The sequence below is a fragment of the Salvia miltiorrhiza genome, chromosome 4, assembly GCF_028751815.1.
Source record: "Salvia miltiorrhiza cultivar Shanhuang (shh) chromosome 4, IMPLAD_Smil_shh, whole genome shotgun sequence".
In the NCBI taxonomy this organism is placed as follows: domain Eukaryota; kingdom Viridiplantae; phylum Streptophyta; class Magnoliopsida; order Lamiales; family Lamiaceae; genus Salvia; species Salvia miltiorrhiza.
Genome location: NC_080390.1, coordinates 3,832,983 through 3,855,399, shown reverse-complemented (window position 1 = coordinate 3,855,399; position 22,417 = coordinate 3,832,983). Strand labels below are relative to the sequence as shown.

Genomic DNA, 22,417 nt, shown 5'->3' with positions numbered 1-22,417 from the left:
AAATCTTGCTTTATTTTCTCGTATTAAAGGTCAGGCACCAGAGTTTAAGGCTTAGTCGTGAGTCTCTACTACCAGGTGGGCTTTCTTACGTATAAACTAAAACCATATAGTAGAATTGTTAAGACTTTATGCTTATTAATTTGAATGATATTGTCAATGCCTAAATGTTTTATGTTTTGTTATTAATTGCCTATCTGATGTTAATCGAATTCGGATTCTGGATGGGACCGCAAATCCCTTCGGAATTAGTGTACACCCTTGTGATCGTGAGTCATCTAGCGGGTTGGCCGATCATAGTGTCCGTAGAGGGAGGCCTCCCTCTCGGCACGAGTTACTGATATGGTGATTAATGATATAAAATACCTGCGCGGGTTATTGATGAAAGAAATGATATTATGTTTGATAAATACGAGTCTTTAAAGGAAAACCCTCGTATCTTACTACTGTTGAAAGGATTGACAATAAAATATTATGCATGTATGTAAATTTCGGCAAGTGTCCACTAAGTACTCCCGTACTTAGCCCTGCATGTGTTTTTAAATGTGCAGGTTGAGCTGTGATCGGGGATGTAGTGTGCAAGCGGAGCTTTTGCCAATTTAGGACGAGAACCTCAGAGTGGAGTATATGTCTTCATACATATACTTAAGTTGTTGTTATTCCGCTGCGAACACTGATTTTGCTAAAACATTATGTTATCTTGTCAAAACAATATGTATTATTTAACAATGTACTCAAACTCGTTGAGTACCCCTTTTGGATAATATTATGTACGGTCCCCTTGTGGCCTTCGTTAAATTCTAGTTAATTTCAATTGTTTCCCTTATACAAGTCGAGTCATCAAGAAGCTAAACATGCCCCTTTTCTAATCCCGCTCCTAATTCCCCTCCCCTAGTCGCGTTTTTCCCGAATTTGCTATCCTTAGCAAGTGCGGTCGTGACAGAATGGTATCAGAGCGTTTCTTTTGCTCTGAGTACTACTCATTCCTTCTAAGTTGAGTCTAGATTAAGTAAGTTAATATACTTTTGAACTAGTTGACAAAAGCTTGGCACTACATCTCGTCACGCTCAACGGAGGTTATGGTAAGTACTTTCAAGTTTTAATTAAGTTAATTTCTTGAAATGTATGAAGCATGAATAAGTATGACTACTGTATGAATCACAAGAACTTAGAACTGTTAAGTTATATATGCTCACTCACACGACGGAACATAGAAGAGAACTTATGGAGATGCCTTAACTTTTCTTCATGTTATGATGACATCAACAAGGACGGTTGGAATAGAAAAAGAGGGATCACACGAAGAGTCGCATGAGGAAACCACGAGCATGAAGATCGAGCAGCGTAACGAACGCCAATAGTACGATAATGGCATGGGCATAGCTTAATTATTCGAGTGTTTTCCTACGATGAGATCTCGAATTGGCTTGGCCTTTTTAACTTTTTGTTGAAATTTTAGTGCTCGTTGCTAGATCTAAGAGTATATCATCATTGCATAACAAGCCCTAAGATCGGTAAAAAACGACATTAGAACTATATGAAAGTCGAATTGGTAATCTGTGATTAAGTATTAAGAACCTGTATGGCTTGTGTAAATGCTAGATTTAGATGATGTGATGTTTTTGCACGTTATGGTTATCGAACCAAACTTGTTTTCCGATTTTAGATATTTAGAGCCTTATCGCTTAGAGTTACTTGTCGTGTGTTACTTTTTGACGATAGAACTTCCTTTGTTAGATGGCGAGGACTGTTTTCACCCGACGACGACCACTGCCCCCATGGGCTAGCCCAGAAGAGGTCGAGCGGTCCTACCGCACCTATGCTCCATGTCACGGGGATAACCTCGGACAATTTCTCGTAGGTTTTCACAGACACTGGGTCGAAGCGAGTGTACATGGAGTATCAGGGTATGACGGTATCCAGAGGTTGATCTTACTGTTACCTTCCGAATGGCAGGGATGGGCTAGGCTGATCTCTGCCCATTACATCTTTCGCCGGGAGGATTACCACGACCTCGCGGGAGACTTCCCTAGCTTCATTGCGGAGCTTCAGGCCTGTTTCACCTTGTGGAGCCGCGCCCCTCTAGGGCCCTACATCCTGCCGGGAGACTACGTACAGGTGGGGACGCCTTTGCCAGCGGAAGCACCCACTACTGCTCCCGAGCCCTCGATGGCCTTGCCCCGAGATCCTCCACCACGAGCCTCAGTTCTAGGGCGCCGTGGTAGGCACGATGACGAGGCAGGCCCTTCTCGTCCACGGGCTCGCAGGGATTTCCCATCGCCTCCTGACTCATCAGCCCGGGCTGCTACTCCTCCACCACCAATGATACCTACGGCAGAAGCAAGGCTTTCGACTGCCATGGCCAATGCTGACAGGGTCATGTCCAACCTGAGGGAGTTCATAGATAGGGGCAAAGCCCCTATGCAGGAGGATGATGGTACAGTACCGTATGGTACGATGAGGATTACTCATCCCGAGCCCGTGCCACCTCCAGCTCCGATCAAGCCTCGCACCACGGTCAGGATCAGCACCAGAGATGATCCGATCCGTGAGATTGTGGACGACATCTTCCGCTCAGCCCAGATCATGCGGGAGACAGGCGAGGGCCAGGGAGAGACTCCGTTGCCCATCTGGGAGCCGGGCGAGGATAAGGAGGAGGACCCCGAGGAGGATCCTGAGGAGGACCCCGAGGAGGATCCAGAGGAGGACCCCGAGGAGGATCCGGAGGAGGACCCCCTAACGTCACCAAGGAGCAGCCGTACCGCGACTCAGGGTTCGCGGATTTGATAATTTTTAAGCTTGTTGATGTTTTCCGGAAACGATGATTCATTCCGATATTTTTGTAACTTATGACTATGATTTTATTTATGTTGTCTCTAGCTAGCATTAGTACGAAAACGTTGGTCTCTAGGACGTTCCATGATTAAGTACCCTTGCGAGGTTGCTTAGCTAGTAAACCGGTACACCATAGGGAGTACTCAGATCGACTTTACTTACGCTTTGGTCGACGATGTAAAAACCCTCGATGAGGCAATTTTTCCATGATATATCTATATATGACCCTAGCATGGGCTTTCTGCGACGATCTCGTGTATGTTTTATGTTTCTCTACGGGTTTTATTCTTCACAAGTCAGTTAAGAATGTAGTAACTTTGAATAATGTGACTTGTGTATGCAACGGTTCCTGTTAATATCTTAGTTTTGGAGTTATGATAAGTTAAATTTGACAAACAGTTCCTTATTAATTGCCTTAGAGATTCCTGTATAGAATGTATTAAAAAGGGTGTTTGTAATTTGCAGAATGCCGCCTAAACGAGGTCGCCCCCCTAGGAGAAACGTTAACAATGATGGAAATCGCGATGAAATACCTGAAGGGCGGCGAAACGACAGGGAACCTACCCCACCCCCTCCACCCCCTGCTAGAAGGACTGAAGAACTTTTTCTTCGACAGAATCCGCCCACGTTCACTGGGACAGGCAACCCAGCCGAGGCCGAAGCTTGGATACGTGCCTTGGAGCGTATCTTCACCTTCCTACACTGCACAGAAGAGGAGCGACTCTCGTGCATGTCTTTCCAACTAGCCGGATCGGCTGACTTTTGGTGGGAAGCCCGCCGAAAGACTCTGACTCCCGAACAATGGGCAGCTTACACTTGGGAAGACTTTAAAATTGGATTATACGATAAGTATATTCCCAAAAGCTACAGAAAGAAGAAGGAGGCTGAGTTCTATAGCCTGAAACAAGGGAAGAAGACAGTGACAGAGTATGACAGAGAATTCTGCGATCTATCGCGTTATGCTCCGCAGCAGGTGGATACTGATGAGAAAATGGTGGAGAAATTTTGTGCCGGTCTAAGGCACGAGATTCGGATAACTTTAGCTAGTCACGGTGGACTCTCATACACTGAGTCTTTGAACAGGGCACTGGACATCGAAGCTGCGATGCCAGTAGAAAGGTTGGCTCCGCCACAGACCTCAGCGCCAGCCAACCCACCTGCACGCCCTCAGAACTTTAAAGGGAAGCGCAACTGGAACGACCATGGGAGAAATGAAAATCAGACTAATAAGAGGCCATGGCAAGGAAATGCGCCGTTGGGACAATATCAGCAACAAGGACAAGGGAAACAACAGGGTCCTGCCCCTGCGGGAGGCAGCCAAAGACAAAATGAAGTTCCCCTTTGTCCAAAATGCCACAAACCACATCGTGGTGTCTGTAGGGCTGGAACTGACAGTTGCTACACGTGTGGCCAGAAGGGCCACTACTCCTCACAGTGCCCCAACAAACAGCAGGGCGCGGCAATCAGGGCCACTTATGCCCAGCCCCTGCGAGCAGTTCAAGGGCAACACCAGCCCCGCCAACAACAGCCATACCAGCAGCAATACCAACACCAGCACCAATAGCGCCAACAGCAACAGAGGCGGCAGCAACCATTGCCGCAGCAGGCGAGAGCCTTTGCTCTCACCCAAAACCAGCCCGAGAAAAACCAGGGAAACCTGGCAGGTATGGGCAAGCTTAAAGGTTTTTCCATTATGATTCTGTTCGATACTGGTGCCTCGCATTCTTTTATATCTGCCCCTTGCGTAGATACCTTGGAAATCGAATCAGAACGAGCTAAGTGTGCCTTAATAATTACTACACCCTCAGGAGGAAGATCTACCACCACACATGTTTGCTCGAACGTAGAATTTGAAATAGGAGAACTTAAGATGGTAGCGAACAATCTTAATATTCTGCTCATGTGGGACGTAGATATGATCTTAGGAATGGACTGGCTAGCTGAGAATCACGCCACCATTCTTTGTAGTGAACGAAAAATTTCTCTTCGACCACCTGGAAAGGAACCGACGGAATTTCACGGCATAGGTATGAAGAAAAGAGTACCAGTGATATCCGCATTACAAGCCAGAAAGGAGATGATGAAGGAAGGAAGCACAGCTTATCTCGTCTACCTAAACGGGGAAGCTAGTGAAGACAAGGTGGAAGATGTGGCAATAGTACGAGACTTTCCAGAAGTTTTTCCTGAAATATTGCCAGGACTACCTCCAGACAGGCAACTAGATTTCACCATTGATCTAGAACCTGGATCTGCCCCAGTATCAAAGGCACCGTACAGGATGGCCCCAAAGGAACTACAAGAATTGAAGGTGCAACTACAGGAACTCTTGGACTTGGGTTTCATCAGGCCCAGTGTCTCGCCTTGGGGAGCGCCTGTACTCTTTGTCAAGAAGAAAGATGGAACCATGAGGATGTGCATTGATTATCGAGAATTGAACAAACTGACGCTTAAAAACAAATACCCTCTTCCAAGGATAAATGATTTGTTCGATCAACTCAAGGGAGCCAGTGTATTCTCAAAAATAGATTTAAGGTCTGGGTATCACCAGCTGAAGATCAGACCAGAGGATATACCCAAGACCGCTTTCCGCACAAGATATGGTCACTATGAATTCGTTGTCATGCCTTTTGGTCTAACCAATGCACCGGCAGTATTCATGGACCTCATGAATCGAGTTTTCCATCCATACTTAGACAAATTTGTCTTAGTGTTTATAGATGATATCCTCATCTATTCTAAGAATGACCAAGAGCATGAAAATCACTTGAGAATCATCCTGGAGACATTAAAGACGGAGAAGTTGTTCGCCAAATTCAGCAAGTGCGAATTTTGGCTGAAAGAAGTAATGTTTCTAGGGCACATCGTATCAGCAGATGGAATCAAGGTGGACCCCGCCAAGGTGCAAGCAGTGCGCGAGTGGAAATCACCAACCACACCTAATGAAATCCGGAGTTTCTTAGGTTTGGCGGGATACTACCGGAGATTCATCGAAGGATTCTCTAAAATAGCTAGACCAATGACGCAATTACTTCGTAAAGGGATCAAGTATAAGTGGAACGAAGAGTGTGAAGCCAGCTTCCAAGAGCTGAAGAAGAAATTGACAACTGCACCAGTGCTAGCAGTTCCAGCAGCCGATAAAGAATACGTGATTTTCACGGACGCATCCAAAAATGGGCTAGGTTGTGTGTTGATGCAAGAAGGAAAGGTCATCGCCTACGCCTCACGACAACTAAGGCCACACGAATTGAACTACCCCACTCATGATCTGGAACTGGCAGCAATTGTGCATGCTTTGAAAATTTGGAGACACCATCTATATGAAGTTAGATGTGAAATCTTCACTGATCACAAAAGCCTTAAGTACTTTTTCGAGCAGAAAGACTTGAACATGAGACAGAGGAGATGGCTCGAGCTCGTGAAGGATTACGATTGCGGTATCAACTACCACCCGGGAAAAGCTAATGTAGTAGCTGATGCTTTAAGTCGTAAAACTCAATCCGAGTTAGGACTTCTTCTCACTCAAGAGGACGCGCTTGTAAGGGATTTTGACAAATTGAAGATAGAAGTGGTTCAGCCACCGGCAACGACAAGAGCAATTATTGCAACTCTGGTAGCCGTCCCAGACCTCAGAGAAAGGATCGTCAGTGCCCAGAGAGCGGATGAGAGCTTGGAAAAAGTTCGTCTCAAGATCCGAACAGGCACGCCGGGAGGCTACCAAGAGGCAACGGATAACGCCGTTCTTTTTGAAGGAAGATTGTGTGTTCCCCATAATGAGGAACTCAGAAATGAGATCATGAGTGAAGCTCATGACACGCCCTATACCGCTCATCCCGGGAGTACCAAAATGTACCGAGATCTGAAACAGAAGTTTTGGTGGGACGGGATGAAACGAGATATAGCCTCGTTTGTAGAGCGTTGCCTTGCATGCCAGCAAGTGAAAGCTTTACATCAAAGACCATATGGGAAATTGCAGCCATTGGAAATCCCAGAATGGAAGTGGGAGCACATAGCAATGGATTTTGTGACGGGTCTACCCAAGACAAATAGGGGCAACACAGCTATTTGGGTAATAGTAGACCGTCTCACGAAGAGCGCTCATTTTATACCGATTCCAATTACCCATGGATCGGAGAAACTAGCCCAACTGTACATCCGTGAGATTGTACGGCTACATGGAATACCAATATCCATTACTTCAGACAGAGATTCAAAATTTACTTCTAGATTTTGGATCAGTTTGCAGAAAGAGTTGGGAACAAGATTAAACTTTAGCACCGCCTTTCATCCTCAAACAGATGGACAATCAGAAAGGACAATTCAGACCCTTGAAGATATGTTGAGGACAGTGGTGCTAGACCGAGGAGGAAGTTGGGAATCAGTGCTACCGTTGATCGAATTCGCCTACAACAACAGTTACCAGGCGACCATTGATATGGCACCCTATGAGGCGCTGTATGGAAGGAAGTGTAGATCACCACTTTACTGGGATGAGGTGGGTGAAAGAAAAATCCTTGGGCCAGATGCAGTAAGCGAGATGATCGAGACCATCCGCCAGATTAGAGCAAGAATTAAAGAGGCCCAGGACAGACAGAAGTCTTATGCTGATACCCGACGAACCGAACTACAATTTCAAATCGGAGACAAGGTTTTCCTGAAAGTGTCACCCTCGAAAGGGATCGTTAGATTCGGTGTTAAGGGTAAGTTGAGACCCCGTTTTGTAGGACCTTATGAGATCCTTGAAAGAATAGGTCCCGTAGCGTATAGGTTGGCACTGCCACCTAGCTTTGGAAACGTCCACAATGTATTCCACGTGTCACAGCTGAGACGGTACGTGTTTGACCCCAAACACGTGATTCACCAAGATGAAATGATTCTTAACCCAGACTTGACGTACGAGGAAAAACCTGAAGCCATTTTGGACCGAAAGGTGCAAGAATTGAGGAATAAATCGATCGCGTCAGTCAAAATACTGTGGAGACACCATGGACCTGAAGAAGCAACGTGGGAACTTGAGGACCAGATGAAAGAAAAATACCCAGACCTTTTCACATAGGTATGCAAATTTCGGGATGAAATTTTTGTTAAGAGGGGTAGTATGTAACAACCCGCTCTTTTATATTTATTTAAGTCCAGTATTGCGTGTTTATTAAATCTTTTTTTTAGTAAATGAAACGCTTTATGAATTCCAACTATGATTCTGAATTACGTAATTTGGAAACAGAGTCGCTACACTAGCAGTATGCATTTAATTATCTTCGCGTGTTTAAAATCGCGACGTTAATCTTTGAATCAATGAATAATTATTACTCAAAGTTATAACCAACTTAGCGAAGTTGTGTTATTTATTAATCAGGATGGAGTTTATTTCTTGATGGTACTTAAGTCGTGAATTATTTTCGACTTTGAAGCTATAATTAAATCTACGGATTTAATTTAAGTATCCGAATGACGAATGAATTAAATCTATGGATTTAATTTAGCAATCTACCGATTTTACAATACAATTAGATATCGAAAGGCAGAGTATTTAGTCGACCAGTTTTTAACTGCGAGTGAACGATAATACAAATACAGAACAACCAACACTGAAGGATTTTATTTGATCACATCACATATTTTATTTAGATTACATTTTGAGATCACATCACAACCTTACATAAGAAAATGAAAAAGGGAGAGGTACTCCCTATGCTTACACATCTGCAACAAGAAAATGGGAAAAAGCAAAAGGGTGTGGAGACATGTGCTGCAGCAGCTGCACACTCCCCTATTTTCCCCTTCTCTTGAGCCTGCTGCACTTCTCACACTCCAACAATACAGCCTTCTAGTTTAAACTCCACACTTCACTCCTCAAACCACCACTCTCTCCATTCAACACTTAGCAGCAACGGCAGGAATCTGCACTCCTTCTCTGCCAAGCATTCTCAAGGTAAGCTTGACTTCAATGCTCTACCTTCTTCCATGTTTCCACCTGCATTAATGCAAAGACCCATTCCATTATTTCAGAAACACCTGCTGTTTGTTCAATTCAACTGCAATCTCCAACCAAAGCAAACTCTCAAGGTATTTTCCAGTTCAGTTTACTCAAACATTATCCATACTTACCTCAGTTTCTTTATGCATCAAGTAGAGAGTTATACACATACGTATTTCATAAAAGGCATAGACATTCTAGAGACTTTGTATCATGATAGATGCACTGAAGATTTCCCAATAGCTTGCTTAGAGGACCTTCCTAAGCAGTAGCAAACCACAACATTATTAACCAATGCCTACTTGCATAATCGAAACATGGATTGCATTAGAAGAAGAACTTAGCTTCGAATGGGAAGGGGAAAGGCTGACCGCCCTGTTCAGCCGAGTCCAAGAAAGTCGGCTGCCTGTTCGGTTGAGCCAAGACGACGACGACGGCGGCAGCTCCTGCTGCCTCGGTGGAAATTGCGTGACAACAGCAGCGTCGCGAACGGAACAACGGCGCTGAATCGCCGATCTTCCACAAACGGTGGAGATGGCGGCAGACCCATGGCGGCAGAGGCGGAAAAGAAACAGGGCTCGACTCCCCGCCTACTTTGACATCTGAATCAGGACCGGAACGACTCGAAGGAGGAGGCGAGACGACGCCGGCTTCGCTAATTGACGGCCAGGGAACCGCAGCGGCGGTGGAATTTTGGACGAAGGAGGAATTAGGGCTCGACGACGGAGGGGGATTTTGAGGACGAGAGTTGGACGGCGCCGCTCCCAGTCGACGACCGCTCGCCGGATTCCGGAGAGTGCAGTAGCAGCGACGATTCCCAGAAATCTAGGGCACGATTTTGGGCCCGGAGTAAAGGGCGAGATGACAAAGGTTCCGGAGCCGCGGCGGCGGGCTCCTCAGCGGAGGACAGAGCGAGAGAGAGGGGGAGGTCTGAGGAGGCAGGTGAACGCCGGCCACGCCGGCAGCAGGTCGCTGGACTGCAAGAGACCGCGGCGGCAGCAGAAGGCTCGACCGAAGGCAAATCGAGGGAGAGGAGATGAGGGAGCAGGCGGCGTGGTCGACAGATTAACGCCGGCCTCGCTGGCGACTGGAACGGCCAGGACGCGGGGCGGCGACAGCTGGATCGAGCGAGAGAGAGAGAGATGTTGAGCAGCGTTCGTTTCTTGAGAATTTAGAGAGAGATTCAGTCTTGATAATTAAAAAGAGAGAGAGTGTTCTGCTTTAATAAAAAAAAGGGAGAGAACCGATAAAGGAGAGAGAGAACGTGTCCTGCTTGGAGAGAAAGAGATAACCGAGAATTAGTGGGAGGATGGGCTTTGATTATTTTCAGTATGGGCTTTTCTTTTAATTTATTTTGGGCCTCACCTTTTAATTGATGATTGGGCCTAATGTTATTTATGCATTGGGCTTCGAATTTGTTCTTTTGGGCTCGAATTAAATTCCTTTTGGGCCTTGATTATTTTATTTTAATTGGGCCTTCATAATTATTCTATTAAGTTTAATTAGAGAAGATTTTAAGACTTACTAATTATTAATTAGTAAGTGAATTAGATTATTTTAAGATGAGTAGATTATTAAAGATTAATAATCCGATTTCATAGGACGAGCTTTAATCCAATAGTTGGACCAATAATTAGAGGAATATGAGCCATGCATAATTACATTACGCATCCTCATTCATTTGAGAATTTCCTTGTATTAAAATCTTGCTTTATTTTCTCGTATTAAAGGTCAGGCACCAGAGTTTAAGGCTTAGTCGTGAGTCTCTACTACCAGGTGGGCTTTCTTACGTATAAACTAAAACCATATAGTAGAATTGTTAAGACTTTATGCTTATTAATTTGAATGATATTGTCAATGCCTAAATGTTTTATGTTTTGTTATTAATTGCCTATCTGATGTTAATCGAATTCGGATTCTGGATGGGACCGCAAATCCCTTCGGAATTAGTGTACACCCTTGTGATCGTGAGTCATCTAGCGGGTTGGCCGATCATAGTGTCCGTAGAGGGAGGCCTCCCTCTCGGCACGAGTTACTGATATGGTGATTAATGATATAAAATACCTGCGCGGGTTATTGATGAAAGAAATGATATTATGTTTGATAAATACGAGTCTTTAAAGGAAAACCCTCGTATCTTACTACTGTTGAAAGGATTGACAATAAAATATTATGCATGTATGTAAATTTCGGCAAGTGTCCACTAAGTACTCCCGTACTTAGCCCTGCATGTGTTTTTAAATGTGCAGGTTGAGCTGTGATCGGGGATGTAGTGTGCAAGCGGAGCTTTTGTCAATTTAGGACGAGAACCTCGGAGTGGAGTATATGTCTTCATACATATACTTAAGTTGTTGTTATTCCGCTGCGAACACTGATTTTGCTAAAACATTATGTTATCTTGTCAAAACAATATGTATTATTTAACAATGTACTCAAACTCGTTGAGTACCCCTTTTGGATAATATTATGTACGGTCCCCTTGTGGCCTTCGTTAAATTCTAGTTAATTTCAATTGTTTCCCTTATACAAGTCGAGTCATCAAGAAGCTAAACATGCCCCTTTTCTAATCCCGCTCCTAATTCCCCTCCCCTAGTCGCGTTTTCCCCGAATTTGCTATCCTTAGCAAGTGCGGTCGTGACAGATACTTCTCCATCCATTTTGTAGTAACAACTTGGTTAGTGAAAGGTTGATGATATCGTAAATACATGAGCAAAAATAACTAGGTGTGTTGCAATAGAGACAACAATACACATCAAGGTGTGAATGAAAGACTCATAATGGTATGAATGAAAAATTCATGCCTCAAAAGAGGACTTTCAAGTTTTAGCACAATAAAGTCTTTCGAAAAGGATTATTACATACATTCAAAAAGCATAAGGGATTCTAAACATGGAAAATAAGGCTCTTTAAAATAGTTTCTTTTAGGCTGTATATATGTCTAAAAGTGTCAAGGCGAAATGAAATAATGGCCTTCAACAAAAGGTTTATGTTTAGAATATATTCGGTAACCCCATTATATAGTAGGGTATTCTTGTTTCTTGTAGCCTCTAATTCTTGTTAGCTTGTGTCGAGGTTGTGTTAGCTCTCTTCAACTTTTCTTTTTTGATTGATAAGCGTTCTTGTGAAGTCATTGAGTCTTCCATACTTGTAGAATGTGTGGAACCATTTACGCGTCATTTTGTTTATCTACATCTCGTCCCTTCTATGTCTTGTTCTTCTATTCTCTTTTTTCAGTCTGTGATCTATCTTTCTAAATTATGAACTTATATGTTCTACCTTTTGTATGATGTCTTTCTATGTTCTGTTTTGCTTTGTTTTGTCTTTCTATTCAAGCATTCTAAGTTCTTCTTAGTTCCTCGATAGAATTTATGCTAGGAATCTATCTCATAAGATTCTCATTCTACTATCTAGTGTATCTCTCTAACTGCAAGAAAATTACTCCTTTATGAACTGATAAGTGATAACCGAGGCGACAAACTAGGCTTGCCTAGCTAATAGTTGCGGGTCACAAAGACATAAAATCATTATGACAATTTACTGACTGTTCTGGCTATAATCTATAACTGATTCCGGAGTCAAAACTCAAATATTGGTCATATAAATATATGACAAATCTTTCTAGTCATAAATATATGACACATCTTTCTGGTCATAAATATATGACACGTCTTTCTGGTCATAAAAATATGGCAAAACTTTCTAGTCATATAAATATATGACAAATCTTTCCGGTCATATCTCACAACAATATGACAAAATTTTCTGTTTATTCGAGCTAAAGCTCGAAATAACATTTTTCTGGGAATTTAGTTATAAAATAATACAACAAACTAAAATCTTTTTCTTTTACAACAACTTATACTTTTGAAAACATTCTAAACTTATACGCACTTTATGTAAAATTTGTTAGAATTGTGTACCTTTGTTACCTGTGCGGTGTGAAGGCGAGCTGAGGGTTGTTGTGTAACTTAGAAGTCTAGAGATACTATTCTATACTCGACATCAATGAACTAGCGGTCTTAGAGCCAAGAACTTTTGCTCAGATAGCATTATGTAACACCCAAGTTTCCAGGGAAAATAAAAAATGAGATATGTGACGGATGTGCTAGGCTTTGCTTGAATTAAATAGGTAATATGCCCATAGACTCGGGGCATGATCTCATTAATTGAAAAGTATGTCGTATTTAAAAGATAACAAGCACGCCTTATAATATAATTATTCTTTCTAACAGGATCAGAAGTTCGAAGGTCTGAGACCAAAGCAATATTTCAAACTAGGAATATAATATATGCAGAAAACAATCGTCGTGAAAAACGATGAAAAATGGAATTCACATAAAATTGTCCATGAAGTATCGACATAGTTAGGCTTCAGATAACATTGACCATGTGAATTTATTTCAGCGAAAGCAGAACATAACATTCTTCTAATGATAGCAACAATCCATTCCCCAGTTGGTAAATTAAGAAGAATATAACTATAAGTGGTTCAAAACTTTTCGGTACGAAAATTAAGAAGAATATGTAAATTGGTAAAAGTAATAGGGTCTACACTTTTTTAAGGGTTAAATTCTTCCATTTGTGAAAACAGACCACTTATACTGGGACGTTCCAAAATTGAATACATGCCACTTATAGTGGATCAATATTTTAAATAGGAGACTATGAGGAGTAAAATGAGGGCTATGAATAGAATCATCCAGTTGTAAGATAAGATGAAGCCCAAAAAATATTAAAGGCCCAAATCTTTGATTGAAACCAAATTGCAAAGCCTAACATTGAAAAGTAAAGAAAATTTAGAAAGAATCAAAGATCTCTCTTTAGAAAAGTCTAGGATTGAGTGGGACATCAACTCTTCAGAAATTTTACTATGAGGGTGTGTTCTCTTTGGTTGTAAATTTATCATGGGAAAATGAATGATAAACAAAATTTCACCATTTAAATCTTTCCTTTCTTTTTCCTCATTTCCTATTTGACCGTTACCCATTCCTCATTTACACTACAAAGAAAGGATAATATTATCCCTCCAAAAATGGTGTGATAATATTATCTCTCATTTGTAGTGAAAATGAGGAATGAGTAAGGGTTAAGTAGGAAATGAAGGAAAGAAATAAATGATTTAAAACGTGAAATTTTGTGTAACACCCCGTTATTTCTTAGCTAAATTTAGAATTATTTTGAACTTAGAAGTCAGGATGATTCACGCCGGATATAAAGAAAATGAATTTATTTTAATTCCAACAAAAGTGTTTTAAAAAAAAAAAAACATTTATAAATTTAGTTATTAAATTTATGTGCGTCGCATATTTATTTAATTTAGCATTCAAAGCATTTTCACGAGCTTTTATTTAAGCAAACCCTGAACGATTATTACAGTTTTCATAATACAACCCGGAAGACTTTATTTTATTATATTTTATTTATTCACCTAATTTATCCACCTACTCTTCCACATCCACCTACTCTTCCACCACTACACTCTTTTTCCCCCACCACTACTCCTACCTCCCCACCACTACATTCCATATTACACTTATCAATATTACACTTAGCAAGACAAAGCACACTTCATTTTCTTCCTCACACTTCACTCTCGGCTCTCACTCAATCTCTCTCTCTATACTCTCTTTTCCTCCATTGATGTCCATTGAAGAAAGCTTAGAGAAGCTTCATCAAACACTACTATGAGATAATCCACCATCCAATCCAATCAAATACTATCATATCTCATCAAATTCAAGAAGCTAGAGCTAAGATCAAAGTTGGAGCAAAGTCTTGATCACCTTTTAAATCCTTGAGTAAGTGATCTTAGATTATTTATTTGATCATATTAATGATATGTGAGTGAGTATATGATCATGATTGAGCAAGGAAATCACCCAACTTATTTTTTTGAAACTTTCGAAAATTAGGAGCTTGAAACCCTACGAATTTTGTTGTTTATTTTCTTGACTTGGCTTGAGTTATATGATGATGGATTTGAGTTTATGAGATGATCTAGATGATTAATGATGGATGAGATTGAAGCTTGAGGTTGAGAAGTGAAAAATGAAAAATGTTAGTTTGAGGAAGAAGATGATATATATATGTGTTTCTATATGTGATTTTGTTATATGATGTTGATTTGAAGATTTGAGTGAGTATATGAGTTCTTGAGCATGCTATGATGTTAAGTGATGGTTTAGATTGATGATTAGAAGTGATGAAATGAGTTTTGGGATGAGTTGTTGTTGAGAATTATGATGTTATATTCAAGTTAGAGATATTATTAAGATATATAAGTTTTAAATACAAATTGGAGAATTTCGTAGGCCTACTGACCTACTGTGATCGATGGTTTTTCGATGTCTAATAGCTTTGAAATTTTATAGCAAGTTTCTACACGAGTCTTTAGTACCCTGGTAAAATTTCAAGCTATTTCAACTTCGTTTGATATTTCTTTAAAATGCAAAACCTAAACTGCACATTATTACCTAGAATTTCAGAGAACAGGGGAACGATTCATTCATTTCAGTAGCTTCCTATGTGATCTAGCTTTCCAACTTTTTATGGTATCAACCTTATTGTGTTAGCTAGATATCCACCAAAGTTGAGCCCAGTTTGACAACGTTTACTATTTTTCAAAAATTGTAACCTTCGGTTGCACAAAACTGCCAGAAATGGTAGATCGTGGTAAAAACGTCATATCTCTCAAACCACTTGGATTTTTCGCCTCTACTTTTTTTTTATATGAAACTAGACTCGAAGATCTTTCTTTTGGTATGAATCTCGAGTCCAGGAGATGTCAGAGTCAGAACAGATTAAATTTTAAAGTTGAACCAGTGTAAAAACAGAGCATGTTTTAATGATGTTTGATTGTGATTCTTATGTGCCTTATGTGTTTGAATTTTCACTAAATTATTTTAGTGAATTTAAATCTCTTGATTTAAATTTTAATATTTAAGGTTGGGACTATTTATTTTAAATGAGGTCCGTTCTTTTATTTAATTTATTGATGGACTTTAAAAATGAAAACAAATTTTGGGATTAAACCCTCATTTTTATTATATTTCAAGGCTTTTTGAGTATGGATTTTAAATGGTTAAAATGTTTTATTTCATCTCAATGGATTTTAAAATGTTTTATTATTTATAAATGAATAATGGAATTTCTTATTTATTTACATGAAAAAAAAAATGAAATGTATAGAATGTTATAAAAATGGTGCATGATTTCTTTTATGTTGATGTGAACTTGTGATTTTAATGATACTAAACTTGAGGATTTTATTTCTTTCTGTTTATTGTTTACGTGATTACGTGATATTATGTGGTTAGTCACGAGGTTATGTTGGTTTTCGATTGTCTTTAATGGAACGAATTATGGATGCTAGAACCCTAAAACACTAAAAGAAAATCGAGTAAGGATATTGTTGGTGTCCTTAACTCAAGAAATTTAGTTTTCAAGTATTTATTCATTAAATTTGAAAACCCGGCGTGATGAATCAAGTATGTTTAGTACATCCATAAATACATTAAGATTAGTTTCATGAGACCTATTAAGAATAGAATTTCTTGTAGGCTTTGTGACCAGGGGAATTAGCGCTGCTTTCCCAAGACAGGTTTATATGTGATTATGATCTTCAGGCTTTGCCTAACCAGGTGGGCTTACTTTCCAAATGTATAAAGTATGATTGAGTTATTAAGCTCTAAATGTTTCAATGAATTGCAAACTATTTATTTAATGAAATGCAAACTGTTTATCCAATAAAATATTTTGTGCACTCTGCTCCGTTTAAGGCTCGCAACAATGAATCGATCGAGGTTCTCTCTTGACCTAACACGTTATTTGAGAATTGTGTACACCTATTAGCTGACCTGGTGGGTTGATCTCCATCGGGCACTAATCATGTATGAGGCGTTATAAGGGTGCTCGACGGGATGTGTTCCGGAGCATTGGGTCCCAAATGGGAACTTGGCTGGGTTACGCCCTCAGTCCAAGTAAAGCAGGAGTAATGGATCCGTCGGTGGCTAAAAGGTCCGGGATCACAGCGAGTAACGCAAAGGGAGTGTGACATGTGCGCACAAATGAAAAATGTTTTAACATGCTTAGAAGTTCTTTCAATTTAAAACCTTCTAAGTCATGTCAAGTATGATTGGATAAACTGTCTTTATTAAAATATGAAATGTTTCAGAAAAATGCATGCCCACTAAGTACATTAGTACTTAGCCCAAAAATACTTTCAAATGTTTTCAGGTTGGCTGGCCGGTGCTGACGGGACGGAGCTGAGGCTAGAGTTAAATTCCTATGTTAGACTTCCGCTGTAGCAATTACTCATATCAGTCTTTTGTTTTCTCAACTTAAGATCTTCATGTTAAATTTCAAATGATATACCTGACCGAGCTTAGACTCTTCACTACTAAATTTATGCTAATGAATGTCGGTTGTCAGAAGCATGAAACAAAACTTGTGATCCAAAGGGGCATAGCCCGACTCTCTATCTTATTATTCGGGTTTTAACAAGGTTGTTCCTTGTTTAATTCTATGAATTAGTTGCACCTCGATTATATTTTTTTCATTCAAGAATTGGGGTGTGACAGAATGGTATCAGAGCATAAGTTTTATTTCATGTCTCTGATCACCAAAAGCTTTTTGATGTTGAGTCTAGAATAGTATCTCTAGACTTCTAAGAATGTCAGTAGCCCTCAGCTCGCCGTCACACTGCCGCAACCAAGGTACGTTAATAGTTTCAAAAATATACATATATGTATTTCAGATGTTATGAAAGTTTTCAAGAAAATGTGCGCCTTATGTTTACAATGCTATGTGAATGCTTTTTGTCGTGTTTGGGACTACCCGAACCCATAACGACTCAATGAATGTATTTCGTGTTTGGGACAACCAGAGCCCTTAACGAATCAATGTATGTATGTATGTATGGTCGAGTTAGATTCCTTGAATCTTTCCGGCATAAGCAAAGTTTTTCATGAAAGGGACATTTAATGTCCATATGACTCAAAATTTCAAAGAAAGCAAATATATGTATGTATGTATGTATGAATGAATGATGAGAAAGCTTTATGTTATCATTTTAGGTTCACTGCCTATATGATTAGAATGATGAGTTCTTTTACAAATCGTTTGAGAACCACCCAATAATGTCTTACGAATGTTAGTCGTGATAGCACCGCTAGAACGACATAGAATGGACCTATATGATACCAAAGATTTATGATTGAAGTACTTAGAAGTAAGTGCTTTAAGTTAGAAGTTGACTTAGAGCTTTATAAGAGATAAGAAGTTGACATGATTGGGGGCGAAGCTCCCATTTGACTGAGTGATTCGTTGTGCTGGGTCTGGCCAGCCCACATGACTATGATCTCGGTTATTGTCAATTTAGTCATCCCAATGTATAAACTCATACTATATAGTTGTCCCAATAAGATCTTCTTTGATCACGATAAGCATAGTATGATTAGAATGAGTTTGTTTGTCAACAGTTCTCGAGACATGAGACGTAGCATTCTCACGATTAGAAAATATGATAAGCATCAAGCTATGTAGGTGCACTGATAGTGAATGTCTAGTACTCCAAACTAGATTTCCCAAGTATGCAATTTCGAGGACGAAATTTTTATAAGGAGGGAGGGATGTAACACCCCGTTATTTCTTAGCTAAATTTAGAATTATTTTGAACTTAGAAGTCAGGATGATTCACGCCGGATATAAAGAAAATGAATTTATTTTAATTCCAACAAAAGTGTTTTAAAAAAAACATTTATAAATTTAGTTATTAAATTTACGTGCGTCGCATATTTATTTAATTTAGCATTCAAAGCATTTTCACGAGCTTTTATTTAAGCAAACCCTGAACGATTATTACAGTTTTCATAATACAACCCGGAAGACTTTATTTTATTATATTTTATTTATTCACCTAATTTATCCACCTACTCTTCCACCACTACACTCCTTTTCCCCCACCACTACTCCTACCTCCCCACCACTACATTCCATATTACAGTTATCAATATTACACTTAGCAAGACAAAGCACACTTCATTTTCTTCCTCACACTTCACTCTCGGCTCTCACTCAATCTCTCTCTCTATACTCTCTTTTCCTCCATTGATGTCCATTGAAGAAAGCTTAGAGAAGCTTCATCAAACACTACTATGAGATAATCCACCATCCAATCCAATCAAATACTATCATATCTCATCAAATTCAAGAAGCTAGAGCTAAGATCAAAGTTGGAGCAAAGTCTTGATCACCTTTTAAATCCTTGAGTAAGTGATCTTAGATTATTTATTTGATCATATTAATGATATGTGAGTGAGTATATGATCATGATTGAGCAAGGAAATCACCCAACTTATTTTTTTGAAACTTTCGAAAATTAGGAGCTTGAAACCCTACGAATTTTGTTGTTTATTTTCTTGACTTGGCTTGAGTTATATGATGATGGATTTGAGTTTATGAGATGATCTAGATGATTAATGATGGATGAGATTGAAGCTTGAGGTTGAGAAGTGAAAAATGAAAAATGTTAGTTTGAGGAAGAAGATGATATATATATGTGTTTCTATATGTGATTTTGTTATATGATGTTGATTTGAAGATTTGAGTGAGTATATGAGTTCTTGAGCATGCTATGATGTTAAGTGATGGTTTAGATTGATGATTAGAAGTGATGAAATGAGTTTTGGGATGAGTTGTTGTTGAGAATTATGATGTTATATTCAAGTTAGAGATATTATTAAGATATATAAGTTTTAAATACAAATTGGAGAATTTCGTAGGCCTACTGACCTACTGTGATCGATGGTTTTTCGATGTCTAATAGCTTTGAAATTTTATAGCAAGTTTCTACACGAGTCTTGAGTACCCTGGTAAAATTTCAAGCTATTTCAACTTCGTTTGATATTTCTTTAAAATGCAAAACCTAAACTGCACATTATTACCTAGAATTTCAGAGAACAGGGGAACGATTCATTCATTTCAGTAGCTTCCTATGTGATCTAGCTTTCCAACTTTTTATGGTATCAACCTTATTGTGTTAGCTAGATATCCACCAAAGTTGAGCCCAGTTTGACAACGTTTACTATTTTTCAAAAATTGTAACCTTCGGTTGCACAAAACTGCCAGAAATGGTAGATCGTGGTAAAAACGTCATATCTCTCAAACCACTTGGATTTTTCGCCTCTACTTTTTTTTATATGAAACTAGACTCGAAGATCTTTCTTTTGGTATGAATCTCGAGTCCAGGAGATGTCAGAGTCAGAACAGATTAAATTTTAAAGTTGAACCAGTGTAAAAACAGAGCATGTTTTAATGATGTTTGATTGTGATTCTTATGTGCCTTATGTGTTTGAATTTTCACTAAATTATTTTAGTGAATTTAAATCTCTTGATTTAAATTTTAATATTTAAGGTTGGGACTATTTATTTTAAATGAGGTCCGTTCTTTTATTTAATTTATTGATGGACTTTAAAAATGAAAACAAATTTTGGGATTAAACCCTCATTTTTATTATATTTCAAGGCTTTTTGAGTATGGATTTTAAATGGTTAAAATGTTTTATTTCATCTCAATGGATTTTAAAATGTTTTATTATTTATAAATGAATAATGGAATTTCTTATTTATTTACATGAAAAAAAAATGAAATGTATAGAATGTTATAAAAATGGTGCATGATTTCTTTTATGTTGATGTGAACTTGTGATTTTAATGATACTAAACTTGAGGATTTTATTTCTTTCTGTTTATTGTTTACGTGATTACGTGATATTATGTGGTTAGTCACGAGGTTATGTTGGTTTTCGATTGTCTTTAATGGAACGAATTATGGATGCTAGAACCCTAAAACACTAAAAGAAAATCGAGTAAGGATATTGTTGGTGTCCTTAACTCAAGAAATTTAGTTTTCAAGTATTTATTCATTAAATTTGAAAACCCGGCGTGATGAATCAAGTATGTTTAGTACATCCATAAATACATTAAGATTAGTTTCATGAGACCTATTAAGAATAGAATTTCTTGTAGGCTTTGTGACCAGGGGAATTAGCGCTGCTTTCCCAAGACAGGTTTATATGTGATTATGATCTTCAGGCTTTGCCTAACCAGGTGGGCTTACTTTCCAAATGTATAAAGTATGATTGAGTTATTAAGCTCTAAATGTTTCAATGAATTGCAAACTATTTATTTAATGAAATGCAAACTGTTTATCCAATAAAATATTTTGTGCACTCTGCTCTGTTTAAGGCTCGCAACAATGAATCGATCGAGGTTCTCTCTTGACCTAACACGTTATTTGAGAATTGTGTACACCTATTAGCTGACCTGGTGGGTTGATCTCCATCGGGCACTAATCATGTATGAGGCGTTATAAGGGTGCTCGACGGGATGTGTTCCGGAGCATTGGGTCCCAAATGGGAACTTGGCTGGGTTACGCCCTCAGTCCAAGTAAAGCAGGAGTAATGGATCCGTCGGTGGCTAAAAGGTCCGGGATCACAGCGAGTAACGCAAAGGGAGTGTGACATGTGCGCACAAATGAAAAATGTTTTAACATGCTTAGAAGTTCTTTCAATTTAAAACCTTCTAAGTCATGTCAAGTATGATTGGATAAACTGTCTTTATTAAAATATGAAATGTTTCAGAAAAATGCATGCCCACTAAGTACATTAGTACTTAGCCCAAAAATACTTTCAAATGTTTTCAGGTTGGCTGGCCGGTGCTGACGGGACGGAGCTGAGGCTAGAGTTAAATTCCTATGTTAGACTTCCGCTGTAGCAATTACTCATATCAGTCTTTTGTTTTCTCAACTTAAGATCTTCATGTTAAATTTCAAATGATATACCTGACCGAGCTTAGACTCTTCACTACTAAATTTATGCTAATGAATGTCGGTTGTCAGAAGCATGAAACAAAACTTGTGATCCAAAGGGGCATAGCCCGACTCTCTATCTTATTATTCGGGTTTTAACAAGGTTGTTCCTTGTTTATTTCTATGAATTAGTTGCACCTCGATTATATTTTTTTCATTCAAGAATTGGGGTGTGACATTTTGATTATCCCTCATTTTTCCATAATAAATTTACAATAAAAAAAGAACGCACCCTGATGAGATTTTTACGGCGATTGGAAATAGTTTTTGAGGAAGGATGGTGTTTCTAGACAAGGAAGAATTTGATTGAGATTCGAGTGGAATTAGCCTGAATTAAATGAAGAACTAGTATACGCCCATTCGTGCGATGCACGAATCGACATCGAAATTAAACGATAAACTTAAATAAATAATTAAATAAATTTAAACAATAAAAAAAATTAAATATAAACAAATACAAAATATATTTTAATAAAATATAATAGTTCACACCAATTACTCAATAAAATCCTGAATTTAAAACTGTAAATATTCAATTTATACAAAGTGTAATGATAATTAAAATTATTAAATAAATTTAAAAATTATTCGATATTGAAAATTTGCACTATGCATATATTATTCATCATAATAAATATTTTTATACAAACGTAAATAAAAAGTTATAAATTTTTAATGAAGAGAAAGAAAATAAAATATTTTAATATTTTCATAACTTATTCATTTTTTATGATTTTTATACT

General features: G+C 38.8%; 2 long non-coding RNA genes across 2 annotated transcripts; both read left to right on the top strand.

Moving 5' to 3' along the window:
* Positions 1-14,325: 14,325 nt before the first annotated feature.
* On the top strand, positions 14,326-17,325 carry LOC131022270 (uncharacterized). Its single transcript, XR_009101202.1, has 3 exons — positions 14,326-14,604; positions 16,366-16,446; positions 17,042-17,325. It is a non-coding gene; the product is annotated as an uncharacterized LOC131022270 (long non-coding RNA).
* A 1,495-nt stretch (positions 17,326-18,820) lies between these two features.
* Positions 18,821-21,802, top strand: LOC131022269 (uncharacterized). The gene is made up of 3 exons (XR_009101201.1): positions 18,821-19,074; positions 20,834-20,914; positions 21,510-21,802. It is a non-coding gene; the product is annotated as an uncharacterized LOC131022269 (long non-coding RNA).
* The last annotated feature ends 615 nt before the right edge of the window (positions 21,803-22,417 follow it).